Genomic DNA, 14,028 nt, shown 5'->3' on the forward strand with positions numbered 1-14,028 from the left:
AAATAACGTCTATATATGTCTAACATATACCTTTAAAGACCAATGTCTATGTCTAACCAATACCTTTAAAGAGCAAGAGATAATTAACATCAGTCTTTTTGCTCCACGTAATTTAGTCTTGTATGTAACATACTTAAGTTACAGATTAATAATGAATTCAGAACTGAAATTTATCCGTAAAATTATTCAGAATAAAAATTAACTGTAAATTAGTAGTACTTATCACAAAATCAGAAACCTTTAAAGTGTCACAAAAGTTTTACTTGTTTTAAATAGGTTTTTAAAATTTATCTCAGCATCACTTAATAAAAGGCTAAGGATCACAAGACAGGATTGCTAATTGTAAAACCAAGAAACTAAGGGAGAAAGTAATACTTGTGTAGAACATAAATAAATCAGACAAATATAAACCTGTTATACTGAGTGTGACAAATTACTGTTACATTGACTTTCATTCCACTTTAATAAAGAGTAGGAAAACAGAACCAGGTCCCATTAGTGCCAAATTACTTGACTCTGAAAACAATACTACAAGGGAGAAGATGTCTAACATGAGGAGCATGCCCCTGCCTTAGACATATCAGCCTTTCTCTAAATTCTTGAAATCTTACTAGTAATTTGATTTTACTTTCTGGGAATATGTTCCAGTTATACTATGTATAGCTTCTGCCAGCAGCTAATTCACAATTCTTATGTTCCGTTCTGTCCAAAAGTTTTCAATATCTCTTGATTTTAATTGTTTAACTTAAAAAAGATTAATTTTAATTGTGCTGTGCTGTTATTTAAAGCACAGATCCCAGCAGAATAAAATGAAATAACCCTTTGATGGATAGGACTAAATTAATCGTGACTTTCAACTTACTTTGAAAGGCAAAGTGTAAGGAAGTTAATTTCATGCTCTAGTGTATGCGTAAGAGTTTTTTGAATACTTTTTCATGTTGTCTACCTACATGCCCTACTTCTTGATCCATTTCTGTTTCTCTGCCATTCAAGTGAAATTCTGAGCTTATGATACCATCTAATAAGATGACATCATAACATACCATTTGTCATAGAATGGTGAGTGTAGGTAGATATTGTGAACTATGCACATTATGCTTATCTATTTTCTCTCAAATTCAATTTGTTTTAGTTCATTTTTGGAATTATCAAGTATCTCGATTTATTTCTGTCCAGGTGAAATGACTTTTTAATGAAGTAAGAAAAGTAGGCATTTGAGTCACAATGAATATTCCTGAACTGAACTCTCCAACTATTGTTTTTGTGTTGTTGTTGCTGCTGCTGTTTTTAAGCCTTAGCTATATATCTTAGCTTATTACCTTTGCTCTTTTTGTTTATTTATTGGGTCTACATGGCAAGGTGTTGGCAGCAGGGAGGACTGCAAGGTGGCCTCTGTGAGAAGAATCCAGGGGCTACCCTGTGCCAGGCACAGTCAGTTCTAGACATTTCTGAAATGGAAACAAAACAGGACAGTGATGAGCCCATCAGTCATGCTGGTGGTGCTTCTGTGATAATGTATTTCAGAAAGGATAAAAAACGCCATGAAGCAGCTGTGGGAGTGAGAAACTGGGAGAAAAGCAGCCCTGCAGACCCCAAGGTCAGTGCAGAAGGAGGGCAGGAGGTGCTGCAGGCACGCAGCACAAGTTCCCCTGCGGCCTGTGGAGAGGCCCCTGGTGGAGCAGGCTGTCCCCCTGCAGCCCATGGGTCCCACATGGAGCAGATCTCCACGCTGCAGCCCGTGGAGGAGCCCCCGGTGGAGCAGGTGGATGTGGCCTGGAGGAGGCTGCGGCCCATGGAGAGCCCCCGCAGGAGCAGGCCCCGGGCCGGAGCTGCAGCCCATGGAGAGGAGCCCACGCAGGAGCAGGGGGTCTGGGGGGAGCTGCCGCCCGTGGGGGACCCATGCTGGAGCAGTCCTCTCCTGAAGGACTGCACGCACTGCAAAGGACCCATGGTGGGGCAGTTCTTAAGGAACTGCAGTACATGGTAAGGACATATGCTGGAGCAGTGTTTCTGAAGGACAGAAAGGACCCAACACTGGAGCTGGTGAACAGCATAAGAAGGAAGGAGCAACAAAGAAAAAGCATTACGAACTGATCACAACCCCCATGCACCATCCCCCTGCACTTCTTTGGGTCAAGAAGAAGAGTCAGGAATGAAGGAATGAAGTCGATCCTGAGAAGAAAGCCAGGGAAAGGTGGTTTCAGTTTTGTCTTTTTTTTCCTCACTATTCCACTCAATTTTTAATAGACAACAAATTAAATCAGCTTTTGAGTCTGTTTTGCCTGTGATAGTAATTGGTGAGTGATCTCCCTGTCTTTATCCTGACCTATGAGATTTTTCATCTTATTTTTTCTCTTTGTCCTGTTAAGGAGGGTGAGTTAGAGAGAAGCTGGGTGGGTGACTGGCTGCCAGCTAAGGTCAACCCCACCACAGTGTTTTACTTCTTCCACAAAGGATTTGAGCTGTATCCAACTGGCTCAAACACCTAAGACTAACATGGCAGACAGAAGGTTATATTAGCTTTGGGAAATTTATGTGTGACTTCAATCCATAAAAATAATTTGTGGCCATTCTATTCCCGTGATACTCACGAGGAAGAAAATGTTCTGTGGGAAGATTCGTAATATGGTTGCACTGGGATGTGGAACTGTTACCCACCTAAAAGTAGCCCCATGTTGCCATTTTCTGACACTACTGAAATTTCACTGAATCTACATATTCTGTAGTTGGGGAACATTGAGAAGACATTTCTAAACATACTGCCGCTTTTAATTAAAACCTCAAGAAATACAATATATTGTCTGAAAATATCATTTTCAAACTCTAATTGCAATTACTTCAGGACTGAAAAATACAAATTATGCATTTGAATGAAAAACATAAAAGCCTTCTGTTTGGGGTTTTGTTTTTGCAGGGAGTGGTTTAGAACGTTTTTTTCTGCTTTTTTGTTGTTGTTTTGTTTTGTGGTGGTGGTGGTATTTTTTATTGTGTTTTGTTTTTGCTTTACCCACCCAAAGCTTCTCTGTTTCTGAGTGGTGAAGGTTTTTTCCATTCTGTGTTGTGCCTTCACTGAGTTGGAGAAAATATTTTTTCTAGCTATAGGTATTTCAGTATATCCTCTGTTGTCATTGTGCTATCATTAAAATGAAGCATGGTCTCAGTATTGCTGAGTTACGGAGTACATTGAACTCTGTTTTGGAAACCTAGCCACAAAGGAAGTGTAACACTGACAAAACTGTGTATGACATATATTTGCCACCAAATGAATTGCTGTAATTGCTTCCTCATACTCACTCTGTGACTAGCATTTTCTGCACAGTCTTATTGCATCAGTTGTAATAAAGCAGGGCATGTGGATGTCTGCAACGCAGAAAGGGTAATGTCTAAAAGTGAAACAAACCCCCCTTTATTTCCTCTCACTTCAGCTATACCAACGATTTTGTCTACTGACTTGCACCAAAATGTTCAATGGTAATTTTTACTACTAAAAAACACAAGTTTCACAACATTGTGATTACAGGCTCTTGCTTAGAAAGTTTATATGCAGTGATACTAGCAGGATGTAATTACAACTCCAGTGTATAAAATAGTGGAAGTGAATCTCTGGGGATATTCTGTGCTAGTATAAGTGTATGCCAAATTAGCCTCACAGCTGACAACACTCCCACATTTTGGATCAATTTTCTTCAATATAAAATGCTTTTGTTTAAATACAAATAGCCAGGACAGTTTCTCCACTAAGTGACTTGACTGTGATCTGCAGCTCCAATACTTCATAGAGTCATGTAGGGAAGGGAACTTAAACCAGCAGAGCATTCAGTCCAATATTCCTGTTTTAGAATGGGACTTTTCTACTGTAATTAAATAAAGTGTATTGAATAGAATAATGCTCTGTCCTGAGACTGAAGTCATGTTGGAAAATTGCAACAATCAATGTATAGGAGGTATCTTAAGGAGAAAACCTAGAAATAGGCTTAGTTTCAATTTCATTAAAATTTAATTTAGTGTTGAGGAAAGAAAATAAATTGTATGTTGATGAAGTATGCAGGTTTTATTTATCTCCTTACGTCTAGGAGAAAAAAAAATAGAGCCAAAAGTGTTTCTCACTGTAGATAAAATATCAGAAGATGCTCAGTTTGAAAAAAAATAAAATAAAATAAAATAAAATAAAATAAAATAAAACTGATCAACTTGAAGAAAGTCAGACAAAAATATGCACTTTTAGGGAAATCAGAACACTTGAAAAGTGGTTTTGTGCTATGAGAGTTCCATTAGAAGACAAGATACATTCTGATGTTGCTGCTCAGTTTGTCAGGAAAAAAAGTTCAGTTCAACTTAGTCTTACATGCCAAAAGACGGTGTTAATGCATTTTTTTAAATGTGTTCAGTAAGAGCATGTTTCAAGTTTTGTATCTGACCCTCAGCAAGTTCAGTCTAGACAGCTGCTGATAAATCTGATGTTCAAAAACCTCCATCAAAGCTATGTATACAAGGATAATTTGAGACAATGCTATTTATATTTTGGTTAAATTATAAATAAGGAAGAAATAATCAGTCATGGAGTTTTTGCAGCCTTCCAATTTTATGGAAGTTACCGAAAGGACTCATTTTCACTTCAAAGGACTTTAGTTAAGGAGCAGGGCTCAAAACAACTATCAAGAAATGCAATCTCTAAATCGTCAACATTGATTATTAGCCAATATTGTTCATAAACAAGACTTGCAAAAAAAGGAAAGAAAGTGAAAATACTGATGTTATTTATTCATTAGGAATAGTAGTATTGCTAACAAGCACTCTGTATTTGCAATAATTTAATATTCATTTTTTAGACTTTTGGCTTGATTATGTCAGTAAGTCCCAAATTACCTTTACATTATTTCTTTCAACTTCTGAATAGAAATTACATCACTTTATATGTTGGTTAGTAAAAGGACATGAAATTTTAGTAATAATATGGGAATGGTTTTAGTATATTTTTAGTGGTGCTTGTGACCAGTGTGTAGCTATGCACATGCACATACATGGACACCTTTTTCTCAAAACCTTCAATAGTTTTATCTTATCTATTTTGGGGTAATTACAATGGCTTTCAGCTTTATTAGGAGTTTGACATCTGATGTTACTACATTTATTAATGAAATATCTTGAAATATTAATACTTGTAATATACCTATAAATATTTGGTATATGAAGTAGACAAAATAATACTTTAACTTCCTCTTGGATAATTCCTACCATGCTCCTGTGATAGTGAAATTTGTGAATCGAATGTGGCGTGACTCTCAGGATCATTCTGCAGTCTATACGGTGCATTAACAAATGCCACCAAATCACCACCAAGTATCCCTTAGTATGAGACTGTAACAAAATAAACCATGTAAATGTGGACTTGTAAACAGCTTTTGGAGATGGTACCATAACTGAGAAGTCCATGCAAACCACAAGAGAGTCAAAATACAGAACGTAGTAGCTTTCTTTCATGAATGTTTACCTCACTGTAAGCTCCTTGCAACAGTCTATTTTCTTAACCCCTCATTCTGTTGTCCTCTCTTTACCTGCCATTCCTTTTCTGAATATTATATTTCTTCTCCAATCTTTGTATTTCCTTTCTTTCCGTGTTTAATCTATCCTCTTCTTTCATATGAACTGGGAACTGGGATACAAAGAACCAGAGGTTATGACACTTTGCTTTCTACCATAAACCACTAAGAGAACATTAATGAGAAAAACAGATCTTTCTTCCCCAAAATCACAGAATCATAGAATCATAGAATATCCCGAGTTGGAAGGGACCCATAAGGATCATCAAGTCCAACTCCTGGCACCACACAGGTCTGCCCAAAAGTTTAGACCATGTGACAAAAAAGTGTCTGTTAAAAAAGTGTCTGTTAAAGCAGGATATAGTGTCATTTTCAGATGAGATACAATCAGCAACTTAGGCCTTTGTAACCTTTCCATTTGTAAAGTACATAGCAGAAATGACTTCTGTACATTAGTGTAGTTTAAATTATATTTTTAAGTGATTTTAAAATGGTCTTCTGCCCAGCACTGATGATGGGCCCAGTGGTTTAATTTCCCCAAGGCTTTCTTTCAGCCATGCAGCTTGAGATATGATGACTGTTTACTGTGATTAAAAAACATCAATGCATCAATTGTCTATTTCAAATTCCTTTACCAAGCTAATTTTAATCATTAACTACCCCATTGAAGTCAAATATCAAATTGTTTCTTTAGCCTGCTTTTCTATTTTTCCTGCTTCTTAAAGTAATATTCCATTCCCTTCATTAATTTTTAAGACTCTTTCAGTTCAGCCAATACATGCTGTGAAATTTAACTGTTAATTTTGCTTCTTAAAAAGTAAAAGAAAGAAATAAAAATATATATGTATATATAAAAAAAAAAAAAGGAGATACTGAAATGCCTGGAGAGGAATCAGAAATCTCAACAATATTGTAGAATAATGAAAGCAATATATAATTTTCCTGAGAGACCCTTAAATGGGTGGATAAGCATCGTCATATATTTGTAGAAGATCGATAAATTGAGGCACAAGCTACACAGAGAATGAGCTCAGGGACACACAACGACCTGGCAGCGCAGCGCAAGGTAAAACCCAGTCAGTGTACTTTCTCTGGAGTGAGCAGGCAGATAACACCAGAATATCTTACTCTTCGTCTTTCAGGGTATTTCCTGTCAATGAAGGTCAATGGAGGGACAAGAATTTTGATTAGGTACTGCTATCAAAAGTATAGATAACCTTCTACTCAGTTTCATTTTTTTCTTCAACTCTTTGCTTGGGAGCAGAATGTGGAAAATGAGGGTGAAACCATATGCAGTAACCTGCTGGATTGATGCTTCTATCTTTGCTATGTACTGTAATGCTAAACTTGATCTTGATTTTGCCTCCACAAGGAGGAGATTTTTGCCCTAACTTGCATTGTTTTGAAGCCAATGTCATTGACTTAATGCAGAATCTGTATATGGATACTTTCTTTTGCTCACCATCATATTTTGTAGTTTAGTACTAACACATTTTCTTTCTAATGAAACCAAGGTAACTTTGTCTTATAAGACAAATAACAGGCAGCTAGTTCATGCCATGACTGCAGTGCCATCAACTAAATCAGATTTAAAATGATAGTATTGAAAACACGCAAGAAGGGGCCTGGCATTTGAAATACTGTGTAACTGGGTTTGAGGAGTCATATATGAAATCCCAGACATCCATAAATAACAATCTGAACTCTACAATAGAGAATTGTTTTGTATAGGTAGCTGCTTTTTCAGCTTCTATGATCAGATCCAAAAAGAGTGTGGAAAAAAATAGTTTTACCTCAACTCACCTTTTAAATTTAAAACCAATCTATTGTGTAGACACAGGAAAGAATCTCTGATCTACAAAGTATGGCAGATAAATGTTTTATTTTATTGGTGCTTAGATACTGTAAGATCATTAAAAATACATAAGTAGTATATCCCTGTGGGGAACTGACTCAAAAGATAGAGGTAAGGAGAAGCAAAGTGCTTCCACACCTAGGAGAAAAAGGACAGAACACAAATGCAATGAAACTTTAATAAGAAGGAAAGAAAGATACATAATGGTCAAAAGGAAATTAACAGAATACAGCACAAAACTGAAAACAAGTGTCAGGACTCTTTGCTGTCAAAGTCTTAAACTGTGTTTCAATTGTTTGTCACAATACTGAATATGTTGCTTCAAGCTGCTTGCCATATACTATGAAAGTATGCACTATACAGACAGTGAGAGGACATATCTCAATATACACGTATTTCCCATGCCAAACTGCATTTAGGTTTATAAATGAAGTATCAAAAAGCACAGTTATGACAGAAAACATGGTTCTGCTAATCCAAAATGGAATAATGGGAATTCAGTCTCTTGTTCTTCTCCACCTTCTTTCAGACAATCCAAGCTGTAATATTTATAATGTAATTAGTGATTTCTTTATCTCTCCTTGCTCTAGAAGGTACAAATAATGGATTTTAATATATATATATAAATATATATTAAATATAATTTAAAATAGTGTTAGAGCTAGTAACCTGTTAAAATCTAGGTCTAGTAGTATGTAATCCCCCCTTCACTAACTGAATTTGTCTCCTCAGAAGAACATTCGGTAACAAAATAGGCCTTGCCATCTGTCTTGAGCTCAAGGGTCTTCACAGTTTTAAGCATAGCAAATAAATGCAAGGGATATGGAACAAGGAACAAGAAGTGAAGTAAAGCTGGAGCTTCAGTATTCTCAAAATTGATGGAAAAAAATCTGGATGTCCCATATAAACTGCAGGAATCAAGCCAAGAAAAGAATTACAGTCTTGAGTTTAAAAAAAAAAAATGGAAGAAGTCAATAACTAATGCCTGTGGAAATAGTATCTGCAAACACCTTTTCCCAGAAGACCGTGTGTTGCAGCCATCTGGACTCTGGGAGCTCCATGCACAGTACCTCCTACATGGTCCCATGTTCCACTAAATGTAGTTCAGAACTTTCTGTGCATTGCTTGAAGGATTCCCAACCCTCATATACCAATGTCATAACTAATGCCACTTAATCTTCTGGCTAACATCGTATTCAGGATAAGACCAAGTAAACATATGTATAGTTATGTATGGTATTATACATACCTTGTGGCAGGCTTGCAAATAGCTTAGGACCAGACCCAGAAGGGAGCACAGGGGAGGAGGAGGGAGGGTATTACCTTCCTTCCTTCCTTCCTTCCTTCCTTCCTTCCTTCCTTCCTTCCTTCCTTCCTCCTCCCTTTCTCTTTCCTTCCTCCTCCATTTCTCTCTCTTTTCTTTCTTTTTCTTTCTTTCTTTCTCCTTCTTTTCTTTTTTTCTTTTCTTTCTTTCTTTCTTTCTTTCTTTTTCTTTTTTCTTTCTTTCTTTCTTTTTTCTTTCTCTTTTCTTTCTTTCTTTCTTTCTCTTTCTTTCTTTTTCTTCCTTCCTACATTCCTTCCTTTCTGAAAAAATATATTGATGCTACATAGATTGCATTGGAGGGAGCATGAAACCAAAGGGAAATATTTAATCTTGTACAACCTAAACAATGATATAATGCTCCTATTTATTTATTTACTTATCAACTTAAAACAATTATTTAAGTGTAAAAGCCATATAACATCAATCAATTAAACCCCATGAAGGTTCTAGGATTTGATTTGTTGCTTTAATTGGATTTGGATTTCATAGCAAATAAGACTTTTAAGGTAGACGAAGTTTCTGAACTGTGTTTCAGACACATTTCTTTATTTTTACTTCAAAAAAAAAAAAGGTCTGTGGTCTGTTTTGTTTTGTTTTGTCTTGTCTTGTTTTATTTCTGTCCCTTATATGTGTATATACAACACAGAACTGCATGTCTTTAAAGGCAGTTCCATCCTTCAAGTAAGTGCTTTTAAACTCTTCAGGCCAGTTTTGCCCACTGTGATGCTTTATCATTTAGCCCTTGATTGCAGGCCCTACTTAATAACCAGCTTGGGAGGCTTCAACTGGTACTATTCATGACTTAGCAGCTCTTCTCTGTTCTGTCTTTAGAAAACATTCTTGTGCTTCAGTGACACAGAGATCCTCCATCAACAATTTCAGTTTTCTGCTTTTATTTTCTGACCACTCATTTTGTCATTTTTAAGTACCTACAATAAGAGCAATCCTTGACAGAGCAACAAGTCATCTACAGACATATTTCATACTAGAGAATGCATATAAAACTGTAACATATTGGTAAAATTTAACACTGGATAGATTACTTAGAGTTTTCTTACAGAGCATGATACATGCCAGGAAAGAAAGTTAGAGGGACTTGATATCATTGAGAACAGCAGAACTTAATCCTCTTGAAAAGACTCTATTTTTAAAGAAAAATAGATGCAGGTTGTTAGACAGGAATATCAGCAGCTGTACTTCTGAAAGTAGACCTGTCCTTGCCTTCTACATGTGGTTTACAAATACAGATCCTTCCTGTATTACAGCTATCTACTGTATTGGTTATGACCAAAACTGATTTTATCTATAATAACATTAAGCATTCGCTGTCCAAATACTGGGCATGGAGAATTTCATTTTGTCATTTGTAAGGAACTGTCTATATGTAAATCATATTACACAAGAAAATTCATATTCTGTATTAGCAGAAAAGATGAAAAACTAAACAGAAAAAGGTTTGCAATGTCCTTCTTTTAAAGATTTTTCATCATTTATGCATTTCCTGTGCAATCATAGTAAAGGAGTACAACAGGAAACTTCATCCCATTCTGAAGGCTATTATATGTCATGTTATAGATAACTCGTAATTAGAATTACTTATCTAAAAATTAATGTATTTCCAAATACAAGTGTTGACTGTACTGTCTTTTTTTGCCTTTTTTTTTTTTTTGTTACTGTTCTAACTAATTGCTGGTGATATTTATGCTGGTGAAATCCATCACTTGGTGTTACTTTCCCACACACAGGAATTATTCATCCATCCGTCAAAAGGTTTGTGTGGGTGATAATGATGCACACAATAACATTAAGCTGCAGTAGCTCACCTTCAGCAGTGCTCTTTCCATAGACTCTGACAGGGTCCTGGTTTACAAGTATTCATCACAGGCACCGAATATTGTTTTCTGAAACTGTGGAGAACATTTTCTGGGCAGGAGGTCTTTACAAGGGAACTCCACTTGGGTAGATGAAATTACTACACAAATCACAAGCCATGCTGTTTCTCTGCTTTCTCCTGCCACTCTTGCTGCCTGCTCTGGTATTTGGTGTTCAGCGCTGCTTACCTGCAGAATTAGCAAAACCATCTCAAGCACAGCCAAAGGAGCAAAAGGCATATGGAATATATACTTCAGAGAGCTCTGTCAGGGCACGGGGTCCTTCCATTTGCAACATTAATGAAACCAGTACTCTTTGTTTTGGGCACTTTATCATCAAAATGACATCAAGAAATTAGATGAAAGTGTTGGGTTTCTTTTCTTACTCAGCAAGAGATTTCCTGGGTGACTATGGGCAAATCTCCCAGACTGTCAAAGTTTGGTTTTAGTTTTTGCTCTTTTGAAGTTAACCTCATTTTTGCGAGGACTGATGTTGTCCATGGAAGTATCAGTATAGGCAGAATAATGTATTGCAGAATTGAAAGGATGTAAATAGCAAAGGGCAAGATGCGTTGCTTGGAATATGAAGGGGATGATAATTAGGCAACTGCTAGCTGAATATCAAAGAATTACTTCTGGCTTTTTTTTTTCCACCTTGTTTAAGACTGTGTGAATCCATTAAACTCTATTAAATTCACATTACACAACTGCAACACTTATAGAGACTAAATTATAAGAAAAAAATCTAGGATATCCAGGTAACAATGCTAGAACTATGGCATTTTCTTCTTCCTTAAATGTCTAAACATCTTTGTCACTCAGACAAAAGCTTACAGCAAGGAATCCTTTCTATTTTTGCTTAAAACTGCATTTATCCGTGGTAGAGAGATTACTACCATGGAGTATTCTCTTTAGGAAACACTACTTAAAATAACTGTTCTAAAATACAGGAAAAATGCCTTAGATGTCCTTTGGAAAAAGTGAAATGAGCACAAAAGATTTAAATATTACATGCTACCTAATTGTCTATTTCGGCTGGTAGGGAAATTGTCAAGGCGTATTATGACTAAACACAATTCATCTAGGTTAACTTTAAAGTTTATATTCCAGGCAAGAATGAAACCTGGGATTCAGCCATAGTGATCAAAGCTGACAGCGTGATCATGTTTAAAATTGAAAACTGAAGCAGCTAGAACAAGCACTGCAGGTGAACAAAAATACTGCAGGTGAACAAAAATGCTGCAGATTTTTCAAACGATGATGTTTTAACTAGAGTACTTAGGTGGTATGGCATTTAAAGCACAAAGCAGAATAATTTTTCTTGCTTAGCACCTTAATAGAGATGCTTAAAATTACTTTTGAAGGAATTCATTAATAAGATAAAATAGCAGTTAATAAATAAAAATAATAATAATAAAAAAAAAACTTTGGTAATTTTTCCTCTTGAATCTCTGCTTTAAGGATGGTGAGCAAAATCCATGGAAGTGGATATTGTAGGACTAAATGCATAGTTATACAGACTTAATACAAAGAAATATATTTAAATTTGATTTAAATTGTGCTGTTTCTCTAGGTGAATCAACAAAGTATCAAAGAACCTGCCATTAGTAGACTTCATGAACAAATTGTAAAATCAAGAAATGCAGCATCTACCAATGGAATGTATGGACTTTGAGTTTCAGCAGGAAAGGAATGATGTAGTTATAGGGTTGTTTTTCACTTCAGAAAGACTTGACTGAATGGAGGTGCTGTAAAGACAGCTTAGTGAGGGTACCTGGGCCTACCCCAGCCCATGTTTCAGCTTTTAAATTGCACTTCATAGATTCAGTTTCCCTAGCACTTGACTCTTTGATCCTCACACAGCCCCATGGTTGTTAATGCTTCATTGATACACAACACTGAAACAGAGGGGAAAAAAATAGATCCGTTTCTAATATCCAACTCCAGTTTCCCAAGATACCAAACTCTTACAGATTAGGGATCAAAATCCAGATGTGTAAATAGATGCTTTGGAAAATACCTGATCACATGCATTCCCCAAAAATAAGATACATGAGAAATGTGGATCCTTCTCAAGTCATTGTAGACTGCTAGAGTTTGCCTGCTTTGTGCTCATCTGTTCCCCTTTGCGTTTTTCTTAATATTTTTCTCATCTCACTAAAGTGTTAATCTTCAGCACTGACCTAGAGAGGATTTTAGAGAAGAATTTCCATTTTCTAATAACAAGGGATTTCTTGTAAAGATGCCCCTTCTCACTTACAGCAATTTCTTCAAGAGTTCATTGTCATCTTATTGAAGTGTATTCTGATGAAAACTGACAATCTGGTCCTCTTAATCAGTTAATGTCACATCAAATATCTGTAATTAAGGGAGAAGAAACCCTTACAAATGACTCATGTTTGGAGCTTTTTTTTTTCCTTGTGTGACTTAAAACCTAAGTTGTTACAGTATATGCTGTGCTCTACAGTAGATTGTTCCTTTCCTCACTTTAAGGCTGAGTAACACAATAATAATGTACATTTACAGTGGAATTAAATCTCTTTCTCATTTCATTTTTGACCTCTTTTTCCAGATTGAAAATCTGTTCATAAATCAAAGTATGTGTCTCTGTATACTTAGTATGGATTTTTCACTTTCATTCTTCAAAGACTACCAAAAAATCCATGCAACTTTAAACAACTGTCATGAATTTTAATGAAATAACTGCCAATATTTTGAATGCCTGAGACGACATGCTATTATTTGCTTTCATATTGAATTAATATTGCAAAGTATTATATTAAGTGTCTAAAACATTTTTAACTCACAAAAAAGACCACTAGCTACAAAATGCACTACATACCGAAAAAAAAAAAAAAACTATAAAGAATCTCAGTATGTCTCTCTTACTCTCTTAACAGATCTCAGCCTTTCTAAGAATACTGGATTGATACCTATTTGTAAGCTAATTTTTGAGTATCCAGAGGTCTTAAGAAGTCAGGCCCCTATTACAAGCTACTGTAAAAACATATAGCATAAGCCTTACAAATGCCTCTATTGTAAAGACAATTTAGAAAGGAGTGATAAATCAGTCTAGATACAATATAGTCACATCACAAAAAGTAGAGGATGTTGCATAAATTAACAATGTGCATATTTCAAAACCAAACATCAATAAAGAATGCATAAGGTTAATTCGCTACTGTCATTAGTTAACAGACAATATTTTCTGTTAGCTTTAAAAATCAGTAGCAACTTTCTTTCAGAGATTTTATGTGATTTTTTTCATATGTATCGATGATCTTCACAAACCACTTTGGGACTTTTTTTTTTCTTTACATTAAATAACAACTCTTACTTGGTCTTCTTCATCAACTTTAATCTCTAATTTATTTTCCTCGCCATAGTAAAGTTCATGAGAAAATTGTTTTTTATTCTGTAGTAGATAAACTTTGTCTC

This window comes from Cygnus atratus, chromosome 2 (genome assembly GCF_013377495.2).
Source record: "Cygnus atratus isolate AKBS03 ecotype Queensland, Australia chromosome 2, CAtr_DNAZoo_HiC_assembly, whole genome shotgun sequence".
In the NCBI taxonomy this organism is placed as follows: domain Eukaryota; kingdom Metazoa; phylum Chordata; class Aves; order Anseriformes; family Anatidae; genus Cygnus; species Cygnus atratus.